General features: G+C 48.2%; 1 long non-coding RNA gene across 1 annotated transcript; it reads right to left on the bottom strand.

Moving 5' to 3' along the window:
• Positions 1–1261: 1261 nt before the first annotated feature.
• Positions 1262–13200, bottom strand: LOC114705779. The gene is made up of 4 exons (XR_003736440.2): positions 13001–13200; positions 7937–8082; positions 4663–4789; positions 1262–3694 (listed from the first exon to the last, which is right to left on the bottom strand). It is a non-coding gene; the product is annotated as an uncharacterized LOC114705779 (long non-coding RNA).
• Positions 13201–14519: the final 1319 nt, after the last annotated feature.

Raw genomic sequence — 14519 nt, 5'->3', positions numbered from 1 at the left:
GTGGCCTCCCTGGCATAGTCAAGTGTGTTTTCTTTTGGCCAGAGTAGGAGTTCAATAGCCAACTATTGTTTTGTGTCTGGACACTGTTCTCTCAAGAGTTGTACACCCACCACCATTTCTATTTAAATTATTTAGAGGAAAAGCATAAGGCACCATTGAAATCAAACACGGGGCTATCTGTTAAAGCAGAAACTCAGTCCACGTGACAGTGGTTTTCTTTCACAGGGATCAACTCTGAGGTCGAATGAAGGTGGACTCTGTTTTACTTGGTGAATGGAAATTCTTGGGAAGAAGCTGTGTCTGCAAAAACTAATGGAAACCACAGTCCTGTGGAGAGGCCAGAGTGTCGCCAGTCCGGAGGCTGATTACCTTATCTTGGGCTAGTTTTTGCACGTCCTCAGTAGCCATTCCTTGCCCACCTTTATGTCAGAACCAACACCCTCCCCATGAGGAACAGATGAAAACCTTTCAAAATCTATCAATTTAGTAGACCACTAGCATTCACCAACCCCAAAGCTAAGGAGAATGTCATCGGATAGCATGTTGGGCATATAGAAAAGCTTCCTGTGCGCCACCCCCTCCCAGCTGTAGCAATCTCTCAGATGTACACACCAACGTATTGAAAACTTCCCTTGATTCATGACTTTATTCTGTAAAACTATAAAACTTCATGCAACTGCTCCCATGTTGGGACACGGAACTTGGGGTAACCTAAACTCATGCTCCTAGGCCATGGTCACTCAAAATGGTTTTGAATAAACTATCTCCTATTCATTTTAAGAAGTGAGCTGTGGTTGTTTTTTGTAGATAACTTCGTTCCATACACATTAGCTGTCCCCCCCCCCACACACACAAATTAGATTGTGTGTTTGGGGTGAATGTTAGCTTCTAAAAAAGATCTTTCTAAGAAAGGAATAACTGAATAGCGAGAGGGGCCTCACTAATGGGTCTTTGTTTGGTTTCCTGAAGGGAGAAAGATATAACGTGAGAGGGGCTGAATTACGGCAAAGGCCGGTGATAAAACTCAAGATGCCGGGGAGGAGATTTGGAGGGTTTTGAAGGTAAATTCTAATTAAAGGATAAAAGGGAAGCCCAGTGCTGGAGCAAGGTATGTGATGTTCACAGCTGGGGATTTGTAGACGGTGAGTTGGCAATAAGACCCAGGTGGGGAGGAGCTTTAAAGACCCAAATGAATAGGGATGTGAGGTAAACTATTTTAAATCATGTTTAATGAGCTAGAGATGGAACAAGCCAAGCAGAACCAAAACACATCTCTTTCCTATCATGAGGTGTCGGGGGAGGAAGCGACAAGAGCATTCGCCTCAGTAAACAGCTGCAGTGAGGGGAAACTGAGGCTCAGGTACCCTGGAGGTGGGAAGTAGAAAGGAAAGAGGCGTCTCAGCACGATCTTGTCGCAGTTGCCTATGCACACTTCAAGGCCTGAAGTGGTTGTTAGCCCATCTGCTTGCATCCTGACCGATGTCACTGTGCTGGCCACCTCAGTGCAGGTCAACAGCACCACATCTCGCTGTGACATCCACACACACGGTGCTTAATCACTCAAAGCAGCATTCGCCCCTTGATTTTCAGTAAATGTGCTGTTTTACTAGTAATGCCTGAGAAGCGCTGGGAAGGCCACGGCTGTCTCAATACCCCTGCGTCTCCAGCTCTCAATGGGTTGATGTCAAAATGGAAAGCAGCTACGAACTGCCTGAGTGGTGTGCTGTGGGGATAGCTCAGCTGGTAAAGTGCTTGCCTTGCAAACTCAAGGACTTGAGTTCAATCCCCAGAACCTGCATGAGAAGCTGACTGTGATGGTATGCACCTCCATCCCAGAGCTGGGAAGATGGAGTCAGGAGGGTCCTGGGAACCAGCTGAGCTACTTGGTTAGTTCCAAGCTCCAAAACAGAAACAAATAAGGTATTTGATAATAGCCAATTATCATTTAGTCACCTGTAGAGTATGGCTCATGGTACATGTCAACTTTCCTTTATTTGGCCTTTTGGGATGGGGACTCACTATGTAGCCCAGGCTTGCCTGGACCTTGTGGTCCTCCTCCATCAGCCTCCCAAGTGCTTGAATTATGGGTGTGTACTACCACACCCGGCTCAGCCCGAGATACATGTTTGCCAACATGCACTAAATATAGAATGTGGTATTTATAGATTGGGATATCTGTTATTTTATAATGTGTCTACATAAATTACCTTTGAAACAAGAGGAGTTGGGCTAGGGATGTAGCCAGAAAAGTAACTACACAGCATGTGCAAAAGCTCTGGGTTCAGTTCTCAGCATCGTAGCCAAAACCCAGGGCAAAGCAGACAGGTGCGAGAACATACCCTCCCCCTTCCCACACAGGACAGACCTAAGTGTGCCCCTGTGATTGTTATACTTGGAGGTATCAGGACATCAGCGAGTAGGTTTCCAAGGCAACTGGGGCAAGACTAGTACCCTTTGCAAAATCAACATTCCACAGTGCCGTGAGTAACCCCTGGTCCTAGTACTTACTGGGATTCTGAGGCACTGCCGTTCAGGCAACATTGAGATCATCAGAATGCCCACAGATTTCTACCTATGCTTGACCAAGTCCTCAGCTTCAAGCAGCAAAGCTTAGAGGCAGGATGGCTTTCAGATCCCAGCAGGTTGACCAGCAGGAGGTAGAGGCTGTCTGGGTAGTTCTAGTATTTGGGAGTTCAGGCAGGGGTTTGAGCCGATGCTTGACACCATCCTCAGTATGTCTCAAACACTGTCTATGCTAGGGTGCTCGGAGTGAGACTCCCGAAGCCGTAGCTCTGGGTGAGATGAAATCCATGTGGTAGCTGCGTCCTTCCGGTGGCTGGCTCCCCAAAGTAGTTTTCAGTCCCTCCAGGATTCATTCATCCCTAAGGAGACCCATTAGGCTTCTAGAAACAGATGCGTTGGATAGAAAAAGTCCTTCCTGAGAAATTTACAATTTGCCTAAACTTGGCACTTGTGCTAATGAACTGGTGGTACATCTCATAGGCGACGAAACCCTACAGAGGTGACAGAGCCTTACAGAGGTGACGGAGCCTTACACTCACCCCACGGATGAGAAGCAGCCGCAGCCGGCACTGTCCTCTGTGATGTTTAAGACTGGCTGTCAACTTGGCAGGATGAAGAGTCAGCATGAGATAAACTTTGGGGCATGCTTGTGAGGGAGCTTTTAGATTGAGTTCATTCGGTGGGAAGAACCACTTCGGGGTGGGGGGTTCTGGGCTCAAGGAAAAGGAGAAAGTGAGCTGAGCACCAGCGTTTGTCTTTCTCTGCTTCCCGACTGTGAATGCACTGTGATCAACCACCTCAGGATCCTGCTGCCACGCCTCCCCTCCATGGCAGACTGTGTCCTCTTGAACCATGAGGCAAACTAAACTCCGCCATCCTTAAATTGTTTTTTATCAGGCCACAGCAATTTAAAAAAATAAAAACTGCACATTTTATTTAGTTCCTCCCAAACACTCACATACAGTCTGCTGCGAGGAGCTGGTGTCTGCAGGGTAACACTTCAGGGCTGGGGATCATTCTGAGTCTGTTCCCGGGTTGGCCAATCAGTAACTTGAAGTGTGACCTTCAAGTTCTCAGTTTTCCTCAGCTGGAGGTTCTTGTTTCATAGCATGTTAGGAGAACTGAGTTCCAGGTTATTGTTATGTCAGCTGCATTCACATCAGGGTTCTTCCTGAAAAATGGTTGGTGAAGAGTGAGCCGGTGTGGTGATATTTTTGTTTGGGCTCTAACAAATAAAGCTTGCCCGGAGATCAGAGTGTGCAGAGCTAGCCACTAGAGGCCTGGCAGTGGTGGTACACACCTTTAATCCCAGCACTTGGGATCTCATGCCTTTGATCCCAGTACTTGGGAGGCACAGGTCTTTAATCCCAGCACTTGGTAGGAGGAAGCAGGAAGTGATAATGCCGGGTGGAGAGCTTGACCCCTTTCAGTTGGAGGATTCTTAGAGGTAAGAAGTCTTTCTAGTGGCTGGCTGCTCTGCTTCTCTGATCTTTCAGCTTTTACCCTCATATCTGACTCCAGTCTTTTATTATTAAGACCGATTAGAATTCACACTACAAGTAGGTCGGTCAATGGAGAATGTTTTATGTGTGTATACATGAGGGTGTGTGGGAGTGTGTATTCATGCAGGTGCACGTGTGTGTGTGTGTGTGTGTGTGTGTGTGTGTGTGTGTGTGTGTGTGCATGTGTATGTGGAAGTCTACCTTGGGCGTTGGTCCTTAAGAGTCATTAAGCTCATCAATTAGACTAGACTGTTGGCCAGAGAGCTCCATCGACTCTCCCATCTAGCCTCAGCCCCACGGGGATCACAGGTACACCATCTCATCTTTTTGTTGATGTTGTTTCTTTTTTATGTGGATGCTGTGGGTAGAACTCAGGTCCTGGTGCAGCAAACACTCTACCAATGGAGCCATCTCCCAGACCGATGGGAAGTAGTACAAGCAGAAGACTTAAGTTCTAGGCTTACCCGCTGGTATGAGACAAATTGGAGTTGGAAACAATGCAGTACCACAGTGCTGGTGAGGTGTGGATGTGAGATGCAGGCCCAGAGGCTTCTGTCTGGATCAGGACAGAGGGGGCTCCCAATTCCCAAATTCCCAGAACAGCCCAGAGGAAGGAACGGCTATGAATATAACTCACCCTAGGCAGCCCTCGCCCAGGAAGTCTGCAGCAGCCTTCCAGTTGGACAGGGCCAGAAGTCATTTCTTTGTAGAGAACGGGGAAGTCTCTGATGTGGGAAACGGCTGGGGCAGCCTCCTTGGTTCTTCTGGAAGGGAAGAAAGAACAATTGAATGACTTTAATGAGTCTCACAGCTACAGCATCCGGGAATGTACAAAAGGCCCAGGAGGGAGGGAGCTACAGAGAGACAGATGGGAAGTGACGTCTGCTGGCTTTAATGGGCAGGATCTGTCCGTGTACTTTGGGGAATCTTTTTGCCAGTTTGTTACCAGAGGTTTTCATTTGAGAGTCAGATGTGTCCTTACCCCAAAGGGCAAAGGACACCAGTAACACCAGATGTGTACCCTGTATCACTTGCCCCACAAATATCATCTCAACTAACCTTCACAGTGACCTTGTAAGGGAGAGACTTGAATGATCATTTCAAAGACGAGGAATCTGAGGCCCAGAAAAAGGAAGCAGCTATTCCTTGTGGGAAGAGAAGTCTACAGAGGAATTCAAGTTTGCTTCCTTCTTGGCCCTTCTCCCAAGATGACCTTTTCAAGTCCAGGAGTCCTGTGCTCTCCTCTACAGCGTGTCGGAAACCATGTGTTTTTGATGGGACAACCCTCTGCACAGTTCTAGTCCAGAGGCTTATGAGAAACCGGTGGGTTTTCTTAGAAGCACCTTGACTAAATGCTAGGAGCAGACTTCCCTGGACTCAGAATTCTGTGGGTCAGCGATGACCAAGTACCCCAAGTTGCTGCCAGAGAAAACAGGACTCCGCCACCTCCTTAGCTCTTTTTTCTATTTCAGAACCACACAGACCAGCATCCCAATGACTGTGTAAACTCTGGGCTACCTTCTTGTGCCTCCCTTAATGAAAACTTAGAGGATTCATGCTGAGCTGTTGCAGGAATGGCTTTACTCAAACCCTGCATCAACCCTGCAGGGACTTCTTTGAGAAAAGAAAAGAAAATCAGACGAAGTGGACACTTTTTATGAGAAACAAATAGAAAGGAGCGATTTCTTCAGGGTTCACATACTCTCAGAAAAGATAAGAAAAACATTATTGTTCTGACGGGGAAGGAAACGTCTCAGGGAGGGGTGGAGAGCCGCTTGCCTCTCCCTTTCCTCTAACCACAGGGGTGTGAAGAGCTGAACCCAAAGGTCTGTGAAGGCCGGCCAGCACTCTCCCCATGACTTCCATTCCAGCAGATGGGAATCTACTTAGTAATCTCCAAACCTGCCAGGAATGGAGGTCGCCCCAGCCTCCAGAAGCCCTCATCCCTGTGTTTAACCGTCTCTCTGGCAGGAAATGGCTCCTGGTGCCCCAGGCAGGACCCCAGCGGGGCTGCAGCTGTGCCTGCTTCCTCCTGACAAAGTCCTCGGGAGGGTTAACTTCGTTTCCTCAGCACTCCCTGGACGTCAAAGTCCCTCGCAGACTCCTCCTTTCCCAAATCAAAACACACATGTTCTTCCTTGAGCGCATCGCTCTGAGCCTGAGTCTGCGGTGGTCTTGGATCCCAGCTGTCCCTGTCATCCTGGGACAGGGCTCCGATGGCCTGGGTCACCTGTGCTGCAACTTCCAGACTCCCAGCTCAGGCCTAGCAGTAGCTCAGTTAACTTAGGGTCATGAGACATGGACTTGCTCCCTCAAATAGCCCTGGTAACTATTTTTTGGTTTCATGCATCTCTGGGTAATTGAGTAAAAACAGAGACTGGAATGTCTGTTTTCTAGTCTGTGTTGTGGTTTGATATCTAAAGGTGAAAGACAGTAACATGGGCTGGGAGGCAGCTCAGTGGCAGAATGCCTGAAGATTTATCATGAGGACTAGAGGTCCATTCCCAGCACCCACATAAAAAGCTGGATGTGGTGATGTACGCTTGTAATCCGAGCCCTGGGGAGCCCGTGACAGGAAGATCCACGAGGCTTATTGGTCAGCCAGCTTAGCCTAATTGGTAAGCCTTGGATCCTAGTGAGAGTCTCTCACTCAAAAACCAAGGTAGGGGGTTGGGGGTTTAGCTCGGTGGTACAGTGCTTGCCTAGCAAGTGCAAGGCCCTGGGTTCGATCCTCAGCTAAAAAAAAAAAAAAACAAAAACCAAAAAAACCAAGGTAGATGGCTCCTGAGGAATGGCACCCGAGGTTAGCCTCTAGACTCCTCACACACACACACACTACCCTAACACACACACACACACACACACACACACACACACATAGTGTTCTTGCACACACAAAATAGTTGTGTCATAATTTGTCTAAAGTTAAAAATCATTAGCAGCATCATACCTTATTGTGGTAACGTTAACATAGAAGATATAATTAATTAATTACCCTGAAATATTAACGTTTCATGACAGCAGGTCCCGTACCTGGAGTGATAGTGATGGGAGGTAGATAGTGATCTGTAGAGTTGATAAGGAGTATTACAGAAGTCAGCAGAACACCCCATACTTATTCTTTCTCTCTGTTTGTGTATATGTATGTGTGTGGGAGTCAACGAGATGTATGTACGTATGTATGTACATATGTATGTATGTATGCATGCATGTATGTGTGTATTCATGTGGGGGGGGTACCCATGCCTATAGGTGCCTACTTTCACATGGAGTTCAGTTGGCACTGGGTGTCTTCTTTAGTCTTTCCCCACCCTAATTTTTGAGACAGGCTCTCTCACTGAGCCTGGAACTCCTCAGTTGATTAGAATGGCCTGTCACTGAGTTCCAGGAGTCCCCTTATCTTCCTGCCCCCTCTGGCTACCAGGGCTGGGGTTCCCGATGTGGACCACCATGACTGACTGGCGTTACATGGGTCCTGGGGATCAGATGCCTTGACTGCAGGTACTTTATCAACTTAGCTGTTTCCTCAGCACCATCTGTTGTCTCTTCTAATTCACAGGTCATCGGCTAACTGCAGTGATTATCTGCCATGTGCCTCGCTATTCTGGCCTTGGCTGGGTCCTTTACTCGGTTTCCTGCACACACTGGGTGTTCGGGGCTCTGCTCTGGTTCTGTGTGGACCAGGAAATGCTCGGCATTTACTCCTGGCCTGTGAAATACAAATTACTGTAGTGCTGAATAGACCCTTTGAGCGTGCTGTCAGTGATGGCCCAGGGCTGGACACCCCCACTTTAGGAAGAAGCCAGTGAGAGCATTCCAGATTCCGCAAGCATCTTAAACAGAGGAAATTCCAGTGTGGCATGTGAAATCCCTTTGCAGAGAGAAGCGAGGGGCCCATACTGGTGACTTACCCTGATAAGGAGCTTGAAAATTCAGAAGCAAAAGAAACGGAGAAGGATCATGACATAAAGATGCCGTGTGATCCCTGGCTCTTGAATGACAGTCCCTCACTTCGTAGACACTTGACCCCACAGCACGACAGGCTCTTAGGCACCTGCTGTTTTAAAAAGCAAACATTGGCTTTCAGAACGGGTGCCCTGGAATGGAAAACTTAAATTGTTATCTAATTAGTGTTTATAAATGAGGTCTGAGGTTGCAGGCAGTGTGAGACTCATCATTGCCTGGTACAAATGCATGGAAGTGAAAGTGATTGACGGGCTGGTGCTGTGGCTGTTGCTCGCTTGGTAGGATGCTCCGCTGGCACCCACACAAACCCGTGGCCAACGTAACTCAGCTGTGCCATCCAGGCTCCTGCCTGCTCCCTGTCTGGGAGCCCATGGTTTCCTTTTGTTTGCAGTGCTAGGAATGGAATGGATGTAAAAACAAAACAAAAGCAGCAGTAGCAACAGTGATAACAAAAAAAAAATTGAGTGTGGTGGAGCTGGGGAGGTGGAGACGGGAGAGTCCCTGGTGGCCCCTGGGCAGCTAGCTTAGCCTGCTTAGAGAGTTCCAGGTCTCCGGGAGAGAATCCTTCTCAAAGAACAAGGCAGAAGACTCCTGGAAAATGGCATCTGAGGCAGACCCCTGGCTTCACAGGTGCACGGACATCTGTGCCCACACCCTTGCATGCACCCGCATTTAGACTGTATGTTGCAGTACCATGGCTTTTCTGGAAATCAAAAGCCATTTTTTAATGGAATATTTGGAGGAAGGTTTCATTGACGCATATGCAAATTACAATAAGCTTCTAATTCAACCCTGTCCCGTCACATGCCAACAAAGAGATTTCATTCCCATGCTGTGGGCTGCAGTCTGAAGCCAGCAGCTTCCTGTGCAAAGTGGCTTTAGCTCTGCTTAGGAAGGAAGCATATTCTGTCAGCAAGCCTGGGTGGTCACAGATGGCAGGCAGCAGAGTCCTGGCTTATGGAGACCACTGCATCCCGCCCCCTCTTTTGGAAATTCATTCTTTTCTAATGATTATGGAGGGGAAATATGAGTCAGGTACTGCGTGGCAGTATGTTCAACAGAAGCTCTATAATATCGCCTGGCCCAGTCATCTTTGCCATTGAGCCCGCCCTCGTCTCTCTCTTCCTAATAACTAACAGGATGACCGATGTAATTCTTCCCACGTTTAAGACTAGCCAGCGAAAATACCAGTTCAGAACCCTGGGGCTGTGTAATAACTTGTCTGTCACCGTTGCGTTTCATCACAGGCCCGTGGCTGGCTTTCATAGAGCTCAGGGACCTGTTTGCTAGGGAATCACTTAATGTGCAGAGTGATCGATCATGTTCTGTCCCTGTGTGCTAACACAATGTCACATCCCACTCCACCCCCAGACCATCTATAAGTGCAAGGATGGCTGCATGGGGGTCAGTATCCCCTTTGGCAGGACACTTTTCAGAAATGACAAAGTCAATCAAATCTCTTGACTTTTATCTGAGATGCTGTTTTCCCATAGCAATCTTTCTTCCCCTCGCCTCTCTCCCTTCTTCCATCTTTTCTCCCTCCCTGCCTTCTTCTTCTCTTCCTTGTTTTCTCTTTCTCTTCCCTTCCTCTTCCTTCTCTCTCCCTCTCCCCTCCCCCTTTCATTGAGCCACACCTCCTCCCTAGCCATCAGTGGCCCATTCTGGGGTCTTGTTGCTCACTGACCTTTTGTGAACGTGTCTGAAGTGGGCACTTCCTAGTCACAACGCCTGGAAAAGTAAGGCCCTTCCTTTCTCACTCAGAGCACTTCAGAAACGGAGTAGACAACCTTTTAAAGGTTCTTAGTGGAAACATTATGGAGAAAATGGCTTTTTATGCTCAGTGGAGGCTTGGAACAAACACTTTTCAAAACTTCTGAAGCTGAGCTTTGTTGAAATTGTTCTCAGACACGTAGTTCAGTGCAGGGAGCCAAGAAAGCTTAAAGAGTGTAAATGGGGAAGGAGTTTGCTCTGTGCTCACCATTGAGTGTTTTGCTTACAAAGAAAAACAATGCTCTTTAAGGGGGCTTGTTGAATGAGTTCTACGGATAAGAGTTCTGTTTTGAAGTAGGTGACGCGTGACTTCTCTGGAGCAGGGGACCTCATGCCCAGGTTCTTACACAGAGGCTGAGAGGGGCTTCACTATTTCAGGAGGAAGCAGGTGCCACCGTACAAACTGATCAAGACAGAGGTCGGATGTGCCGGGCGCTCAGGTCATCCCCATGCACACTCACGAGGCAGCCTTCTCTGAAGCCCAATACAGCTACTCACAGCATCTCCCAGTTGAGGTGGTAAACAACTTGGGTGTTGACTGGCAGAGCGTGTCTGTCTGTGTGTTTATAATTAAGTCAAAAGTGCAGGGAGGAGAGAGGGAGAGGAAACACAGTTTCATTTCCCATGAACTCCCCTGAGTTGAAGTAGGGACATAAGAGACCACAGCCTGTAAAATAACAGCACATGGACTTCACGAGGACAAGAGGAGAGCACTTGGCCAATGACCAGCATCCAAGTTCTTCCCGGTTGTCTACCACATGAGCTAAAAGCTCCTCAGTGCTGAGCCAACACGTGCTTCTAGAAATTTATCATCTCTGTTATAGAAAAAGAACAGCATCAAGGCTGGGTTACACTGGCAAATGCCATGATTAGCTGGGTTGTGGATTTAAGAAAAAGCTACTTCGTGAATGTATGTGGGAATGATCTGAATGTGGGCCACATCAGACCTTCATCTTGTTCAGTCTGGGTAGTGGCAGCAGCTTAACAAAGAAATGAAACCTCTACCTCAAAAGACCCTGGAGACCTGATGGAGAAAAATCCAGATATTCTGTTCCAGAGTCATCATGTCACTGTTGAGTTTCTGCCTGCCACCTCAGCAATGTCAAGAGGTGAACCACGCACTAACAGCCCAGCACCAGAATGACAGGGTGTGTCCATGTGTGTGGAAAGCATGCTCAGGCATTTGAGAAGATCTGAGATTTTGTGGCTTTCCTATGTGTATGTGATGATATTATGTAACTGTGGGAAAGTGGGCTCAGACACTCGAGAGAACCCGAGGTTTCATGACTTTCTTATGTTACATGATGCTATTGAGTAACTCTGGGCAACTGCCTGGATGTCCTAGGCTTCCGTTTCTCCACCTTAAGAACAGTGAACCTCAAGGTCAGCCCCAGACCACTCCGGAGGTCCCATGAACTGTGCAAATGTTGTTCACTGACTACATTCCTGTACGAGGCTTATAAGACAGTCAAGCTGAGAGGAGAGGCTGCTAGGGGCTAAAATGAATTACCAAGACTGTGGCACTTGAGAAGTATCCTTGAGGCGCTGAGGGCAGAGGGGCCACCTGCGGACTCGGAGGCCTGAAGCATACCCCACGTCCACTGAGCCATGGTTTGGTCCTGTGGTGAACAAGCCTATCAGATGCATACATACAGAGGTTCCGACTCTCCAGTGTCTTCTGGAAAGCAGAGCCAGGAGCTCCATCTGGCTCTCCATTTGCTAAATGTCCCGTTTATGTCAAATGCCAGGAAATGTGGCTGTTTAAAATCCCAGGGAATAAGATTCTCACTCAGCAGCTTTCTAATGGACACATACCACACTCTGTGAAGCAAAAGCCCTCCACTGAGCCGTCAGGTCACAGGCCCCTGCTTACCAGCTCCCTGGGCCTCAGCTGTGATGTACAAAAAGATACAACAAGGTGAGGAAGAAGACTTGCTCAGCTTCGGCGGCTGGCTAGTACTCCTGGTGCCGATAGAGGGCAGTGTTGTACATCTGCAGAAATCCACAGCCCAACTGGACCAGACTGGAGTCACCCTCACGTTCTTCTGCTCACCAACAGTCGTTTAATAAGGAACAGGAGCAATTAAAGGAGCTAGCCGTCAGCACATCCCTCCTCCCGGGCTGAGCTCATTACGGCTCTATCACCACTTTGATATTTGCGAAGGGCTTTGTAATCATTTGGAGAGATGATTACTCCCTAGCACTTTTCTACAGACGGCTAGGTCCATTAGCCTTGGTGGTTTTCGGTTGTTGTTGTTTTGTTTTTCCAGGAAACTCAGATCTGGGGAGGTTAGCTGGATAGCTTTAGGATCTTGAGCCCAGAAGAGAGCTAGAGAGGAGACTCAGCATCCCACATGCTATGCTAAGAAACCTTCTGGATGGTGCCTTTTCAGCCTGGAATAGGAATCAACAGCATATAATTGCTCCTTCTCTGTGTGTGGGAGTGTGTGTGTATGTGTGTGCGCACGTGTGTGTGTGTGTGTGTGTGTGTGTGTGTGTGTGTGTGCTTGTGTGTGTGTGCTTGTGTGTGGGGGTGTATGCATGAGGTCAGAGTTTTCAGTCTCAGATGTTCCTTAGCATCTCCCATCTTTTGTTTGAGACTAGCCTGGGACTCTTCTATGTAGACCAAGGTGGCTGGCCCCTGAACTTCTGGGGAGCTGCCTGTCCTCTGGAGACTTCCCTTCTTACCATCAGTGGGATTATAAGGATGTTCCACTCTGCCCAGCTTTTAAACACGGGATCTGAACACATTGTGGGGAAAGCAGTTTATCCACTGAGCTAGCTTCCCAGCCTGACATTTTCTCTGAACTTCTTAGAGATGGTAGTCTGGCCTAGGAGTTGGCGGAGAGCACAGAGACGGGCCGCCTTCGATCCCTACTGTTCATGACTGCTGCTTAACCCAGCACGATCTGATGTCACTACACTAGCTCATTAGGTCTACTCTTCAGCCCAAGGAAAGCGATGGGGAGAGATGAGAGACAGACAGATGAAGCTGACTAGGTAATGAACACATTCGAGTACCTGGACAACAGACATTTATCCGTTGCCATTCCCCCCCACCCCCGCCCCCCATGAACAGCTCACGGAGAAGTGGTGACTGTCGGAGCCAAGCGGTCAATCTCTCGGACACTCCACACTCACTGATCTCTAACCCCACAGAATCTCAGTTTTCTTCCCACATTCTGAAGGCATTGAAGCCATCTTTTGGCTAAGTCCACATTGGCTGTGGTGTCACCTACCTGCAGAAGCCCAGCCTGGTGACATGTTCTATTATGTGACGCTCTAGCAGTCGAGGAACACACGAGCCATTTCTGTTATGGATGAAGTGTCATCTCTCAAGTGGAGGCTATTTCTTTTACAATGACATCAACAAATTGATAAATGAAACTAACTGGCAGAGTTTCACAGCGACATGTTGCCAATTTATTTCTAAAATGCCCGTTAGGCCAAAGAAGGTCCAAGTGTGTGCTTGCATGTATTTCGGAATGACAAATTAAAATGGCTAGGATTTGTGGTCAGGCTTTTGGTGTTTATCACAGTGTCAATATGATCTGGCAAGGCACACGGATTCTGTTCAGACATGTATCTTGTTGGGCAACAGAAGTATCTGGTCTAGTTCCTCTCTGTCTGGCACCTCACTTACCCACCTAGGAAAGACTGTTGGCCCCAGAGATACAAGTGCTACTTTCGCTCTGAGTAAGCCCCTCTGCCAGGCTTGGGGCAATCGGAAGGGGTGGAGGGCATGAGGTATTTTGATGGTGCTAGCTTGGTCTCGGGCAGCACATCTAACTCTGAAAGGTTTGTACCCACATCCTCTTTACTGCGGCTGGGCTGTTGGTGGCTGGCGGTCACCACCTTTGGTGGTACCAGTTGTTCGGCTGCTTTTGCCCATTTGAACATAGATTGATATTGATACTGATGGGCCATGTGGATCTTGCCTCTGACACCTTTTAAGTCACTCTCAGTGATCCAAAGACCACTGAACAACCACTGGGCCCAAACGTCTCTGCCATTGTGTAAGTTTCTATAATCCAAAATGGCACCTTGGGGGTTGGGGAGTTGGCTCAGCGGGTCAAGTGCTTGCATGGAGTACAAGCACAATGATCTGAATTCCGGCTTTAGCAGGCTTGTCAAAAGCCAGGCACAATGGTCTGAGCATGGACTCCTGGTGCTGGTGAAGAGAAGACAGGAGGATCCTGGGGCTGGCTAGCCACATTGTTGAGCTCCAGGTTTGGTGACTACTCTATCTTCAAAAGTAAGGTGAAGAGTGACTGAGGAAGACACGTGTACATGTGTGACCATACACACTGTGTGCATTCATGTGAACATGTATACACACACACACACACACACACACACACACACACACACACACACCACCACAGCACACCACTCAGATGGCGCCTTGGGGTTCCAATCTTTTGGGTGTAGCCATGCTTTTATATCAAGCCAACATCAAATGTCAAACACAAAATGAACAGGAGATGGACGGTGCTGTCTCCTCCCTCACTCTTGCATCCTGAGGCCCATGAAAAAAGTCAAGATTTCCCACAAGATTGTGCTGCTGTGAGATGTCATGTGGAGTCCAGTTTGAGAATCAGGAGAGCTTGGGTTGGAATGCTGCTTCACTGTGGGACAGAGCCCTGGACTGTGTAACTCTTCAATCTCCTGAGGTAATGACACAAATAGTCATGTTTAGTGTCTCAGCTGCCAGGGGTTTCTGGTCAAATGGGAATTTGGAACCCTTGTCCCCACGGA

Source organism: Peromyscus leucopus, chromosome 5, assembly GCF_004664715.2.
Source record: "Peromyscus leucopus breed LL Stock chromosome 5, UCI_PerLeu_2.1, whole genome shotgun sequence".
NCBI lineage: Eukaryota > Metazoa > Chordata > Mammalia > Rodentia > Cricetidae > Peromyscus > Peromyscus leucopus.
This window is presented reverse-complemented; position numbering and strand designations above follow the sequence as displayed.